Raw genomic sequence first — 15,078 nt, 5'->3', positions numbered from 1 at the left:
CTGAGTTCTGCCAGCATTTTGTGTTTTTATAACTTTCTTTGTAACTTGGTTGCCTCCTTCAGTAATTATCTTCAATACAGGATAGTCTTCTTATAAGTCTATAAACAATATTTGTCAAACCCCAACTGTACATCAAATCTTGGAATTATCAAAATATATTTTCTAGTTTCTTGATGTTACATCCATAGTTATGATACCTGCAGACCTCGAATACAACTATTATTTGTCCTCTATGAGATACTTAAATCTGGTGATATTCTAAATGGAAATCAATCTTACTAAACTTTCATTTTTAAATATTTATTTGAACTGTTGCCTAAGCCAATTTGCTCATAAACACCTGATGTATCAGAAATTTATAAACATCTATCCTCTTTCTAGAAGAGCAAGCAAATCATCAGTCATGATGTGTGGGACATCTATCTTCCTTTACATCTCTGTTAATTGTTATCATATAGTCTCCACAGATCCTGGTGATACCATTTGTCTGCACTATAGGAACAGCTGGAAGAGGCCTTTCAGAAAACCTAGATTGAACAATGATATTTACTTGCTATTGTCCTTTCAGCTCTTCTTAAATTTACTTCCTCAGACTGTAAGGTAAAGTTGTGTTATGAAGAGCTGAGGTTAAAGCACTTACTATCGTTTGGTTAAATAATTTCCCCAGGAACAATCAGAAGAGCTAGCCTGGCTTCACTTTCCTCATTCTTCTCACTCTAGCCCTATTAACTTGATATATTCACCAATGAAGATATGAAGAAAGTTCTCTATTAACACCTCCCCATTCCCATTACATCTATCTTCCACTCTACTTTCACTACTATCACACTTCCTCTCCTCTCTCCACACATCCCTTACTCTTATTTTCTTCACTATCTCTCAAAGTCAAAAGATTCCTATTCCATTATTGCTTTACCATACAATTAAACTTGAACTAAACAATAATAATCTTCATAATTGCATGATTAATAACAATTGTTTTAATTAGATGACAGTCCTAATTATAATATTAAAAGCTGATACTTTTCTATTAGATTCTACTCCAATGTTAAATAATGAACTGATGAAACTTATGTTACACAGAATTCAGTTGATAAACTGAACTGACCCTGACTCTATTTATTCTCTCTATTTATATCCATTGATTTATTATTATATTTCATATATATTATTTTCAATGCTTGCAATGATTTCCCAAGGGTTTGAAAGCCCTTGTATACCTTAGATTCAAAAAATATTGGTATGTGTGAAGCATCTAAATACTGGACTTGCAACTAAAATTTTCAAAAGAAACAACCTTTCCTAAATCAAAGAACTGAACTTCATTCCAAAATTGTTAGATCTCCTTGCAGTTAAATATCTGATGAGAAATTTGCCTCTCTCTTGATCTCACATTGGTTTATTAATCAAAAGTGAATAATGCCACATTAGGCTACTGTGCACATCCTATTCTTGGCCTCCATTTGAGTTACCCTGTTCAAGTCCATTGTAATGCACTCTCTACAATACATTTGTTAGAACAGATGGTGATTTGTGTTTAGCAATTTGGTTTATTTAAATGTGAAAATCTTACCCATGTATCAGTGTCAATGACAGATCTAACTAATAAATTGTTGATTATAATGGTATATTTACAACTGCTTTTTGTATTGATAACCTACTTTTGACAGCATTATTCACAATGTCAGTTATTAACTATTTCTGCAATTGAAGACGGAAATGTAAATAAAATTCCACAGCTCAAGAGAATATAATTTGGCTCAGTAGTAAATATGTTAATTTATTAAACACACAAAGTGATCATTTGGGTTCTGACATGCCTATTTCTTCAAATAAATATGTCTGCTTTACATATCTGCTCATTACCCTTTATGCTCTTGTGATGAATATTGAGTAAGCAATTGACATCTATGGTTGGAGCTAAAATTAAAGTAGTTTCAATTAATTTCTGTGGTATAACGATGTAGAAAAGTACAATACTTTCTGTTTGATATTCATCTTTTTGATATTCTGTATGATACTCCATATCACTTACGCACCAGTCTATTGGGAAAAGGAAATTTCTTGATTAATATTCACTCGTCTGTCCAAGCATTCCAGATGAAGGGTTATGAATCTGTCCAATCAGTCACAAGCATGAGGAGTGCATTTTTTCAAATTAATGTATCTGTCAAACTATCAACATACAAAGTCAATTTACAAATCATATAAAAAAATTACCTTCCACTACGTGCGGTTTTGAACAACACATAGCACAAAGTTTTAGTTTTTGCTGAAGTAGCCAGTTACAATTCAATCAATTATGGAGTTGTATAATTAGCAATAGAACATCTGCTTTAACATTAGGCAAAGCTGATCAGACTTCATAGGAAAATTGTTACATGAATTTATGCATATATAAAGCATAGACGGAGGATTAGATGAAATTGGTTTCTACCTTTTTCAAATGTGCCTTTCACTCACAAGTCTCACAAATTTGATGCAAGAACAAAAACGCTTGATTTAACCAAGTATAATAATTCTTCAAGCTTTTTCCGAAGCTCAACTACATTTCAAAAGATAAAATGAAACATTATTTAGATATACAATACATAACTATGTGACAGGTAACTCGCACATTTGTTTCAACAATATTAATACATCAAAAATCTTATGCTGTTTACAAAACTAACTATAATGTAAATCTTATTTAATATTTCATTAAAATATAGCATCTCTAATAATGCAGTACTCCCTTATTAATTATTCTGGCCTGATATTGGTACCATAATGTCATATGATGATATTATGATACAGGAATGTCAGAAAATCTGGAATAAGTGAAATAAAATATTATTTGTGTAGACATCATTCTTGTGGCATTTAAACTGTTAGGTGGAAGCTATCACACCTTCATTGTCATCACACTAATGCTGTCAATTTAAATCAATGACATTAACGCAACTTTGAGATGTTCGCTACTGACAAACTGCAAATGAATGATATCAGCTGGGCACAGAACAGAACATATCTACTCAGCAAGTTGCCTTTATCTGTGTAAAGACTTCATGTTACAATAATAAAGTTTAAGAAATCCTCAAGGATAGAACTTTCACTGATGGCTTGTGGATTAAGTTAGATTTTACCTTTTTGTTTTGTGTAAAAACATTGCATTTAGTTTTTGTGAGAAATGAGGACCATCCTGAAAAATGTTGTGCAGTTGTTCAAAACTGCATGTACAACTTTGGTGTGCTTTTCTCCCAGAAAGAATATAAGTATAGAAACAGGAGAAGATACTTCAGTTCATTATTCTGTTGTTCAATAAGATCGTTGCTCATCGTTTACCTCAGCACCATCACCTTGCACAAAATCAGCTAATTCCCTTAACATCCAAAAATCCATTTCTTTCTATCTGTGGGGGAGGCTGTGTATAGACTTGTGGGTAGAGAATTTTGTTGATGAATACGTTCCACCTCATCTCAGTTCTGAATGGCTGAACAATAATTCTGAGATTGTGTTCCTGGTTCTACTCACACCAGCCAGGAAGAACTAAGATCAGTACATTGCTTCTTAAGCACACCAAGATAAGAATTCACCTTTCGTTCTTCCAACTTATAAAGCAAATAGGCATGTTTGCTTCAGCTCTCTCAAAGGCCAACCATAGCTTCTTTCTCTGGGGATGGTATGGTGGTAAGCATAATTGCCTTACAGCGCTGGCAATCTCCGATTCATGGCGCAGTCTGTAAGGAGTTTATACATTCTCTCTGTTACTGCGTGGATTTCTTCTGGGTGCTCTGGTTTCCTCCCATATACCAAAGGTGTATGTGTTAGTGAGCTGTGGGCATATGATGCTGGCGCCAGAAGCGTGACAACACTTGTGAGCTGCCCCAGCACAATCCTTGGACTGTGTTGGTTATTGATGCAAAATTATGCATATCACTGTATGTTTTGATGTGCATATGACAAATAAAGCAAATCTTTTCCCTCCATCATTCTAGGATTCTACCATGCAAACAATTGTTCTTTACTAATCATGTGCACATTCTTCCTTAACTAGGCAGTCTAGACTTATCCACAATAATCCAGTGACGTTCTCACCATAATTTCAGTACAAGTTCTAGTATTCATACCCTACATACTGTCTGCCTTGTTAATCACTGAACTTTCGTGACTCATTTAGAAAGACGTGCAGGTCTGTTTGCACACCAGCACTTCTCAATCTTTCACCGTTTGAAAAATACTTCACTTATATAAGTTTTACTACCTAAATGTATGATATCGCATGTTTCCTCATTATATTGCATCAAATTTTCAGTAACATGTTTCTGTTCACATGTAAATTCATCTCATCTCACAACACCACAGAGTGCCATATCAACAGTAGAACTAATTGCCTCTAATAAATCATTGACAGAGAATTTGGGACCCAAACACTGATCCGTAAAATTCCCACAGGCTTCCAATCTAAAAAATTATCTATTAATTCCTTCTTTTTCTTTTATGTTCGTTAGCCTACCTTCAAACTTGCTCTAATGAAGAAACCAGAATTATTGAGGAGACTCCTTGCCTTTAAATGGATTTTGAGATGTCGCCTGCTTTGAGCTAATACCAAAATATATAAAGTTGTTCCACATTGAGTCCAGAACCAGGGTGATCTCTTCATTCTAATAGTGTACAGTAGGATGTGAAACTTGAAAGAGTTAATGCAAACAACTGGAGTGAACTAAAGTGTAGAAAACAGAGTTGTGATCTTTGCTTTTATAGCTAGAGTCATCCAGACATGCAAGCTTTGCTGGATGTCAACACAAGAATATCACACATCTTCTTTGAAGACATTACTTACCAGTGAGGTCTAGGTCTTTGAGGACACAATGTGTACAGACCCTTCACAGATGAAGATTTCTGTGATCCCAGCCCTCTCTGATCAGCAACATATATCCTAAAGTCTCCGGTAAAGGAGAGCTATCAGCAATGTTACCACTAAGGAATCCCCACTGAATGAGCAGCTCAGCAACTAAATGCTGTGAAAAATATATTAGAAGTGTTATCACTGTTGAGAGGGCTTAGAATTCCATCAAACCTTTGGAAAGTTAAGCTCCTGAAGCAAAAATTTCAGTTGTTCCACAGTGACTGCATTCCAAATGCCCTTTATATGCTATGCAGTATATTATTTTGCAATACACAGAGGATGTTAACTGTGCTACTGTTAGTCAAGGAAGGTCATTGACTGAAAGTAAGAGCAATGAAAAATATATCAGATGTAAAATTATAGAAGGAAATTGTGTTCCGATGAACATCGCAAACTCATTGTAAATTTGCTTTCAAAATATGCCAATAACTTTGATATTGTACATTGGTGTTTTTGATTAATTGGATAAATTGATATTCCAATTATTCAATTTTTGTTATACTAATCTACATAAACTTAATTAAGAATGTAAGAACATAAGAAATAGGAGCAGGAGTAGGCCACCTGGCCTGTTGAGTCTGTACTGCCAGTCAATAAGATCATGGCTAATCTGGCCATAGAGTCATCTCCACCTACCCACCTTTTCCCCATAAACCTTAATTCCCATACTATGCAAAAATCTATCCAACCTTGTCTTAAATATATTTACTGAGGTAGCCTCTGCTGCTTCACTGGGCAGAGAATTCCACAGATTCACCACCTTCTAGGAAAAGCTGTTCCAATTCATCTCCATCCTAAATCTACTCCCCCGAATCTTGAGGCTATGTCCCCTAGTTCTAGTCTCACCTATCAGTGGAAACAAACTCTATCTTATCGATCCCTTTCATATTTTTATATGTTTCTATAAGATCTCCTCTTATTCTTCTGAAATCCAGTGAGTACAGTCACATCCGACTCAATCTCTCGTCATAGTCTAACCCCCTCATATCTGGAATCAACCTGGTGAACCTCCTCTGCAACGCCTTCAAAGCCAGTATATCCTTCCTCAAGTAAGGAGACCAGAACTGCATGCAGTAACTCCAGGTGTGGTGTCATCAGTACCCTATACAATTACAGCACAACCTCCCTGCTCTTAAAATTCAATCCCTTAGGCCAATATTCCATTTACCTTCTTGATAGCCTGCTGCACCTGCAAACCAACCTTTTGTGAATCATGCACAAGCACTCCCAAGTCACTCTGCACAGCAGCATGCTGCAATTTTTTTTCTATCATTTAAGTAATTATCTGTTCTTCCATTTGTCCTTCCAAAGTGGATGACCTCGCACTTACCAACATTGTACTCTACTAAAGGACATATTAAATAAAAAAGACAAGAAGCTCATATAATTATGTAAACAACAACACACACAAAATGCTGGTGGAACACAGCAGGCCAGGCAGCATCTATAGGGAAAAGCGCTGTCGACGTTTCGGGCCAAGACCCTTCGTCAGAACACTTCGTCCTGATGAAGGGTCTCGGCCCAAAACGTCGACAGCGCTTCTCCCTATAGATGCTGCCTGGCCTGCTGTGTTCCACCAGCATTTTGTACGTGTTGTTGTTTGAATTTCCAGCATCTGCAGATTTCCTCGTGTTTGCATATAATTATGTAGTTCTTTTAATATGATCCCAGTATTGCTCCATAGAACAGTCCAGAAACTCAACCATGCCAGTGTAAACCACTTTAAATGACGCTCAGCTGCTTACACAGTTTGTATCCCTCTTTTCCATGCCCGTGTGAAATACAAAGAGAAACTGGATAAGCTGGGTTCATTTCTGTTGGAGCAGAGGTTCTCTTGTTCTCTTGGAACAATATTATGAAAGGCATGGATAAACTAGATAGTAGGAAACTTTTCCTCATGACAGAGGTGTCAAAGGCAGATGTTTAAAGTAATGAGTATGAAGTTTAAAAGGGATTGGAGTGAAAACCATCTCATTTGGAAGGTAGTTAATACTTAATGGGTCTATGTTCCTGATTCCAACACCTCACAATATTTAAGATGCACCTATAATAAGCACTTGAGTTTATGAGGCATTAAAGGATACATCCTAAGTGCTGATAACTGGGGTTGGAATAAATACTGATTAGTATAAAATTAGTATAACCTTATGATGATTGGCATAGACATGGTGCTCCTAATGACACACTTCTGTGACTCAACCTGTCTCCTAGGAGCTGGTTGCCCTAAGATTGGAAATAACTCAACTTTCTACTTATTTACCCCACAAATTAATGAATGAATCAGACATTGGATTGAACCAATCCCACAATACACCTAACCACTTAATGATTAAACATGATAAGGGAATGTGTACAAATGGTAACATATACCCCCAGTGGCCACTTTATTAGGTAGTTCCTGTACCTAATAAAGTGGCCATTGAGTGTATATTCATGATCTTCTGCTGCTGAAGTCCATACACTTCAAAGATTAATGGCTTGTGCATTCATTAGAGATGCTCTTCAGCACACTACTGTTGTAATGTGTGGTTATTTGAGTTACTGTTGTCTCCCTGTCATCCTGAACCAGTCTGGCCATTCTCCTTTCACCACTTTCATTAACAAAGCATTTTCACCTACAGAACTGGACAATTTTAGTTTTTCACACCATTCTCTGCAAACAGTAGAGACTGTTAAACATGGAAATCCCAGGAGATCAGCAGTTTCTGAGATACTCAAACCACCCCATGCAGCACCTTCAATCATTCCATGTTCAAAGTCACAGTTCTGCCATATTCTGATGTTTGGTCTGAGCAACAACTGAACATCTTGACTATGTCCATGTGCCTTTACACACTGAGTTGCTACCACATGATTGTGCAATTAAATATTTGCATTAATGAGCAGGTGTACAGGTGTACCTAATAAAGTGGCCACTGAGAGTATATCTGCTAAGATCTTGCCTTCTGTTATACTGTTCCTCATGGACATAACCTGGAAAATGTGTAACACGGGAGGTTGATGGTTGAGTTTAGTGGTTCTCTGATCTTGGCAATTCAGTTGTAAAAGCTTTGTCACCATACAAGGAGACATCATCAATATGCTGTTCACTGTGAATCATGTGGTCATTAACAATAGGTTATCTTTAAACAATCAGTTGTTTATCTCAATTCAAAAATCATCTATTCTGAAATAAGCAACTGACCTTTCTACTCCATCAGTCTTACCAAGATCTGTACAATCAGAATAGCAGAGGAACGGAGAGATTGTGAGCATATTTTGATGGACCCACACATATGCATTGACACATTGATAAGTCAATAAGAGACAAAAAGAGTCTTTGCCTTATCAATCAAGATAACAAATAAAGGAAGTTTTTGCTCAGGCTGAAACTGATGAAAGCTCTCATTATACCCCAGCTATTCTAGTATATGCCACACACTGCAAACAAATTAAAGCAGCAGAAATGTTGAAGAGCAGATTTATGAAGATGTTACAAGGTTGTAGAATGACAGTTTTGAAGAATGCATGACTAGCTGAGTTTGTTTGCTCTGAATCAAAGAAAACTGAAGAGAGATTTAACTGAGATATACAACAGGGCAGGGAGAAAAAAATAGACAATGCAAATTGATGAAAGTAGGGTGGTGGATTTGGTGAATATAGATTTTATCAAGTTGTTCAACAATAGCCCTGGTAGGCTCATGAAGGTCATGAGGCATGGGATAAGGGAGGCAAGTGATGTTCCACAGGGATCTGTTCTGAAACCCTTACTCTTTGTAATTTTTTATAAATGACAATGATGAGATTGTGGAAGTGTGTCTCAGCAAGTTTGCAGATGATATGTGAGTTGCTGGAGTTGTGGATAATGATAAGATGTAGAGCTGCGCTGAGATGTAGAATAAGTTCAATCCAGAAAAGTGTGAAGTGATACACTTTGGAATGTCATACTTGAAGTCAGACTACAAGTTTAATGGTAGGATTTTTTGCAGTGTGGAGGAATGGAGGGACCTTGTGGTCCACATCCATAGAAGGCTCAAAATTGCCATACAAGTCAACAGGGTGATTAACAAGGCACATGGTGTGTTGACCTTCATTTGTCGAGGGACTGAGTTAAAGTGCTCTGATGTAATGCTGTAGCTCTGTAAAACTCTGGTTATACCATACTTGGAGTAATGTGTTCATTTCTGGTTGCCTCATTATTAGAAGGAATTGAAAGCTTTTGAGAGGGTGAAGAGGGGATTTACCAGGATGCTGTCTGGATTAAAGAACTAGAACGTTTCTCTTTGGAGCAAGGGAGGATGATATCTGACTTTACAGAGGCATAGAAGATATTAAATGGACAGTCAGAGCCTTTTTTTTAGCATTGGCTAATATGAGAGGACATACTTTTAAGGTGATTGAAGTCAAATATAGGTGGGATAAGAAAAGGGAGCGATAAGTGCTTGGAACACATTGCTGGGGGTGATGGCAGCAGCAAATAAGGTAGTGGACCTTATTGATTAGTTTTGAGGGTTTGATGCTTTTGAAATGAGTTGTAGTCGATAAAGGGCATTCTGATGTTCCATGGCTGAGTGAAAAGCCGATGAGATTGCATCATCTGTGGATTTGATGCTCCAGTCGGCAAATTTGAGTTTCTTCTCAGGCAGGGGTTCATCACCAGCCTCACAAAACTATGAGTGTCAGGGTGATAGTCATTGAGGCAGATGTTTACGTTCTTCTTAGGCACATTAAAATTGAAGCCTGCGTGAAGCAGATGAGTTCCTCAGACTGCCGACGTGAGAGGTTAAAGATCTACGTGAACAGTCCAGCCCATTGACCAGCAGAGCTCTTTTGTACTTATTTAGGTACTCCAGCTGGGTCGGATGATTTTTGTGGCTTCACCCCCCCCCCCCCCCTCCCCACCACCAAAAGCCGCTCACATGCCAGCCTCAGAGTCCGAAATCAAAGGATCATTAGGGGCTTTGAGAATTTGTGATAGTTCCTCCATGTTTTGATGGTCAAAGCAAACAGAAGGCTTTAAGCTTTTCTGGAAGCAAAGCCCTGTTGTCACCTATGTAGATTTATTTAACTTTATAGGAGGTGATAGCATTCAAGCCCTGTCACAACAGTTGAGCTTCCTTCCAAGTTTAGTCCAGAATAGCCACTTTGCTTATGAGTTGGCTTTCCAGAATTCATCACTGGATCTCTTGTAACTTTCTTGGTCGCCAGACTTGAATGCCTCTGATCTGGCCCTCAGAGTCTGCAGATCTCATGGTTCATCCAGGGCTTCTATTTGGGGAAGACTCCAAATCATTTTGTGGGGACACACTCATCTACAGCTGTTTAAATAAAGTCTGTGGTATATTCATTCAGATCTACAGATGATTCCTGGAATACAACCAGTCCACAGTCTCAAAGCAATCTTGTAGCTATTTCTTTGCCTCCTGTAAACACCTGTTTGCTCTCCTAATCATTGGTAAGTTTGCAGATGATATCAACATTTTGGTGCTGTAGATAGCATGGATGACTGACAATTCATAGCTGCCTGAAAGTGGCTACATAGTTTGATCGGGTGGTTAAGAAAGCATATGGCATGCTTGCCTTTATGTCAAGACATTGAGTTCAAATGTCAGGATATTATATTGCCACTCTATAAAACTCTAGTTAGGCCTCATCTGAGGTAGAGCATACAGTTCTGGTTGCCCCATTATTAGAAGGGAGTTGAGGCTTTGGTGAATGAGCAGAAGAGGTTTACCAGGATGCTGTTTGGATGAGAGAGCAGGTTCTGTAATGAGAGTTTGGACAAACTTGGGTTGCTTTCTTTGGAGCAGCGGAGAATGAGGGGAGTTCCGATAAATGTTTATAGGAATATGAGAAACATACATAGAGTAAGCAGACAGAGTCTTTTTCCCAGGGTTGAAATGTCTAATACCAGCAGGGGTAATTTCAAAAGATTTGTGAGGGGCATCTTGTTGACACAAAGATGGGGCTTTGCCAGAAAAGCACTGCCTGGGGTAATGGTAGAAGCAGATACTTTAGAGAACTTTGAGAGACATTTGGATATTCACAAGAATGCGAGGCAAGTGGAAGGATGTGGACAATGTGTAGGCAGAACTGAAAAAATTAGTTGGTCACCTGAATACTGATTTATTTGGTTCGGCTCAATATGGTGGTCTGAGGGCCTGTTCTGGTGCTGTACTGTTCTATGTTCCAAGATAGGCTTCTTTACCTCATCGCGATCTTGCACCTTATTGTTTACCTGTACTGTGCACTTCTCTGTTAACATAATATTTTATTCTGCATCCTGTTGTTGTTTTCAATGTACTGATATGATGATATTTTATGTAGGGATGGATTGCGAACTAGGATTTTCACTGTACCTCATTACATGTGACAATAATAAATCAATTTACCAATTTAGCAGGAAGTAGTGTAATCTGATGATAGTCGATTGCCCTCAAAAGAAACATGAATCCCAACATGGCACTGTTTTACCTTTTTACTGACTCAGAACCCTGCCTCCAAGTGCAGGTCCTCACTATCCTGGATTCTGTCTGATAGGTTTAGGCTCTCAGCACTAGATTTCCTCACCACTTACACCCATCTAACCTGTACTTATTCTTTCCTGTGCACGTGGCTAACGACAATTGGTCATCTTTAAACAATAGCTATTCATCTCTGTTTAAAAATAATGTCCACTCTTAAGTCATCAGCTTTGCTGAGATCTTTATTAACTACTTCACAAAGGTTTTCACTGTTAGCCTTGTCTTCTGTCCACTAAGACATTCCACTAAATAGCTTAACTACATCCCTTTATCTTCATGCTGATTTTTGCTACACCTTTGTGCTCTTGTGATTTCTTCCTCTCACAGCATGGTTAGCTGAACTGAAACTGCTATCTAGCTTGTGACAAAATAAAGTTGACATAGCATACCAATTAAGTTTGATGTGACACTAAAATCTTTAAACTTGTCTTAAGTATACCTGCTCTCTCCAAGCACTGTTTCTAATTTCTTGGGTCTAGACAGGACTGCTTGATTCAATCTGGGATAATAAAAACATTGACCATATCCACAACACTGGCATCTGTTCTACGTCTGAAAAATGAATGTAACATGATTAAATAACAAGACCATTAGAGCAAGATACCTTTTTATAAAACTTGCAATATCAATTATGAATTACCTTCTCATTAACTAAAATATGTACAGAAAAAAATGGGTACTGTTGCATACCATATGTTTCACTCAGCTAATCCAAGCAATTGTCTTTTTATTAATTGGACAACTGGGAAATGTTCAATATGCTATAACCCTCCTACATGATAATAGATTTGCTATATTGTCTGATGATGCATTTGTTACAACCATCATCACTTCAATGGGCACAGATCAGAGTGTTTGCTTCATTTATCGTCTTGATGGTGCTAATGCCACAGCAACCGTCTTTTGTAGAGCGATGAACTGCTACAACAGTGCTTCTCCGTACAGGCATAAGGGTAATCTCAGCAATATCTTTTATTCTTCCACATTACTTTAATCTCCCAAGTATCTCTGATGCTGCAGTGGCTGCTGGCATTTAATACACATTAAAACTAAACCCAGAAAATAAATGGAATTCTTAATACATCAGGGAACACCTGAGGAGAGAGAAACAATGTCCATTGATATGAAACAGTGTTCTCTCTCCAGAGTGCAGTAGCATTTGTGAGGTTTTTAAATCATTTTTTTATTTCAGACTTCAAGCAACTACAGTATTTTAGTTTTTTGAATCATAGTGTGATACAGCATGGAAAACTGCCCCTTCGACTGGACTCTTCCAAATTGCTCCAGTTTGTCCCATGTTTCTCTGAATGTTTCCACGGCCCTTGCTGAACTCTTGCATATATATGCTATTTTCCTCAGGTGAGGTGTTGCCAGTGAGGTGTGTCAGAGGGAAACAAAAATTTGGTCCTTAAATCCCTTTCAAAATGTCATTTATTTATTTATTTAAACTAAATACTCATCCACAATTGACAGGGTATAAAAAGTGCATGGTTGCTTGGGTAAGGTAGGATCTTATACAAAGTACATAGGGTTATTGAAAATCTCTCCATAATGTACTGCTACCTAAAGCTATGAAGTTCTTGTCAGTCAATTCAGCAGATTCGATGAAGGCTGAATTAATTCAATTCTTGTTCAAATTAGTCAGGTTGCATTATTTATTTTTAGATTTTTTTTTACTCATGATCTTGTTCTAGAGTTTCCATGATATTCTGTAGCTGGCTTTTTGTATAAATGAAGGTCATACAAGTCCAGTTTTCATACTTGAATATATACAAACCATGACTGTTGGCTTTTTTTACCTTCTAGATTCTATCATATCTGAATTATGTTCTCATGTTTGGACCATATTGTCATATTGCTCTTTAATCCTAGATAGTCTCAATATATCTTTACATTTCTCACATTTGATGCCTGTAATTCCTCATCAGCTAGCTTTAACTTATTAAGGAATACATTTGTTTTAAATGGGTTAATAGCTATTTTAAAAATATGTGGCAAAGGTTTTTGTTAGAATGCATTAAGCTTTTGAGAAGATATCAGGCAGAGTAGTCTCCAGGTTTCTGATACTTATAATAGATATCACACATTTAAAATAGTAAATGATCACACTCTGCAGAAAAAGCTGGTACTCACTTTGTGGGCAACATTTGCAGTGTCAAGGTAAAGAAGCTGGGCAGATATGTCACAGATGAACAAATTTCAGAGGGGAATGATTCTTTTTAAATAAATTTATTTATGGAATGATGAATGTTTATGATGTGCAAGTCAACTCTTGTCAAAACAGATCAGCATATAGCATACAATCTGTTCCTCATAATAATGTGATTAGTGTTATAATTTTGTCAGTATTGTGAGCACTCACTTCTCTGACTGTGGGTTGGCAGAGGTTGCAGAAGTCTCAATCCTTCAAAACAGTCCTGATGCTTTGATAGCTTATCTGTAATTACTGGTACATGTTGCTGAATTATTGTCCAAAAGCACTTTCAGGTGCTCACCATTTTTCTAAAGCTTTCAAGTTAAATCAAGTCATCATATTCAACCTTTACTTGGCTGTGGAGTTCAGCTGTTCTTGTTGTCAGGGAGCTGCTTATTGGGCTGTGCAAGCGAGAGAGCAGATGTCCTATGAAAAAAAAGTCACAATCCAGATTGCCATTTTGTGAAAGAGTAAAGAGTTAGTGCACAATAGTCTTAACACAAATATCATAGAGTCATAGAGTTGTACAACACAGAAACATGCCCTTCAGCCCACTATGCCCATGCTGTCTTTTTGCCATCTATACTAATTACATTTGGTTGTAGTGAAGTGTTGCCAATGAGGTAGGCCAGAGAACAACCCATGTTTAGTAAAATTCAGTTCATTGTCATGCAACATAAAATCTGGATAGTAATCAGGTATCCTTAGTCAGTATAATTATCAAGCAATACTGAAATATAATATAAACATACTGGGCTTCAAGTGGGTCTTGGAAAGAGCTGGAATGAGGGCAAGTGGAAAGAGTTGAACATGGGACAGCGAGAGCCTTAGTACTGGCATAGGAGCATGAGCAGTATTGATGTTCATCCTATCGCTATGTATATTCAAGCAAATGAAAAGAAATAAACTTACTTCATTTTTGTAATATTGCCTATGCCAATGCTGGTCATATGGATGAAGCCAAAGCTTGTAGATGCTCTGCATCCTTTTTGACTAACTTCAGAGCAAGTCCCTTAAGCAGATGTTAGACCTAGTATCATTATATGCAATGGTTCTAAGATCTGTTTAAAATGGGAGACACTGCCTAGCAGAGTGGTCATCAAAGGACAGGTCATCGACAGAGTGATCTGAAGCAGAGTAGTAAGGCTTTGGCTCATTCAGGCTTCGGCGATAACAGGTGGAGGCGAGGTAAGTTACCTATGAGGAAAGGAAACAGGAAGGGTGTCTGTGACGCTGGTGTTCTGTACTGGGTGTCAGATGTGGGATGTCTGGGAGATTCCCAGCCTCCCAGACAGCCACATCTGCACCAGTTGTGTCAAGCTGCAGCTCCTTAGGGACCACGTGAGGGAACTGGAGATGCAGCTCAATGACCTTCGCCTGGTCAGGGAAAGTGAGGAGGTAATAGAGAGGAGCTATAGGCAAGTAGTCACACCGGGGCCTCGGGAGACAGATGAGTAGGTAACAGTTAGGAGAGGGAAGGGCAAGAGTCAGAT

At 37.8% G+C, this 15,078-nt stretch overlaps 1 long non-coding RNA gene across 2 annotated transcripts in view; it reads right to left on the bottom strand.

Annotated features, from left to right (window-relative positions):
• Positions 1-14,006, bottom strand: part of LOC140725917 (uncharacterized) — a 29,251-nt gene extending 15,245 nt beyond the window's left edge. Inside the window, exons 1-2 of one of the 2 annotated variants that reach the window (XR_012098515.1) lie at positions 13,754-14,006; positions 2,438-2,545 (exon numbers count right to left, since the gene is read on the bottom strand). This is a non-coding gene — a long non-coding RNA (uncharacterized lncRNA). The remainder of the gene's footprint in view (positions 1-2,437; positions 2,546-13,753) is intronic. The other variant, XR_012098516.1, reaches the window with a different exon arrangement.
• Between the last annotated feature and the right edge of the window lie 1,072 nt (positions 14,007-15,078).

The sequence above is a fragment of the Hemitrygon akajei genome, chromosome 4, assembly GCF_048418815.1.
Source record: "Hemitrygon akajei chromosome 4, sHemAka1.3, whole genome shotgun sequence".
In the NCBI taxonomy this organism is placed as follows: Eukaryota; Metazoa; Chordata; class Chondrichthyes; order Myliobatiformes; family Dasyatidae; genus Hemitrygon; species Hemitrygon akajei.
Note: the sequence above shows the minus strand (reverse complement) of the source record. Positions and strands in the feature narration are given on the sequence as shown.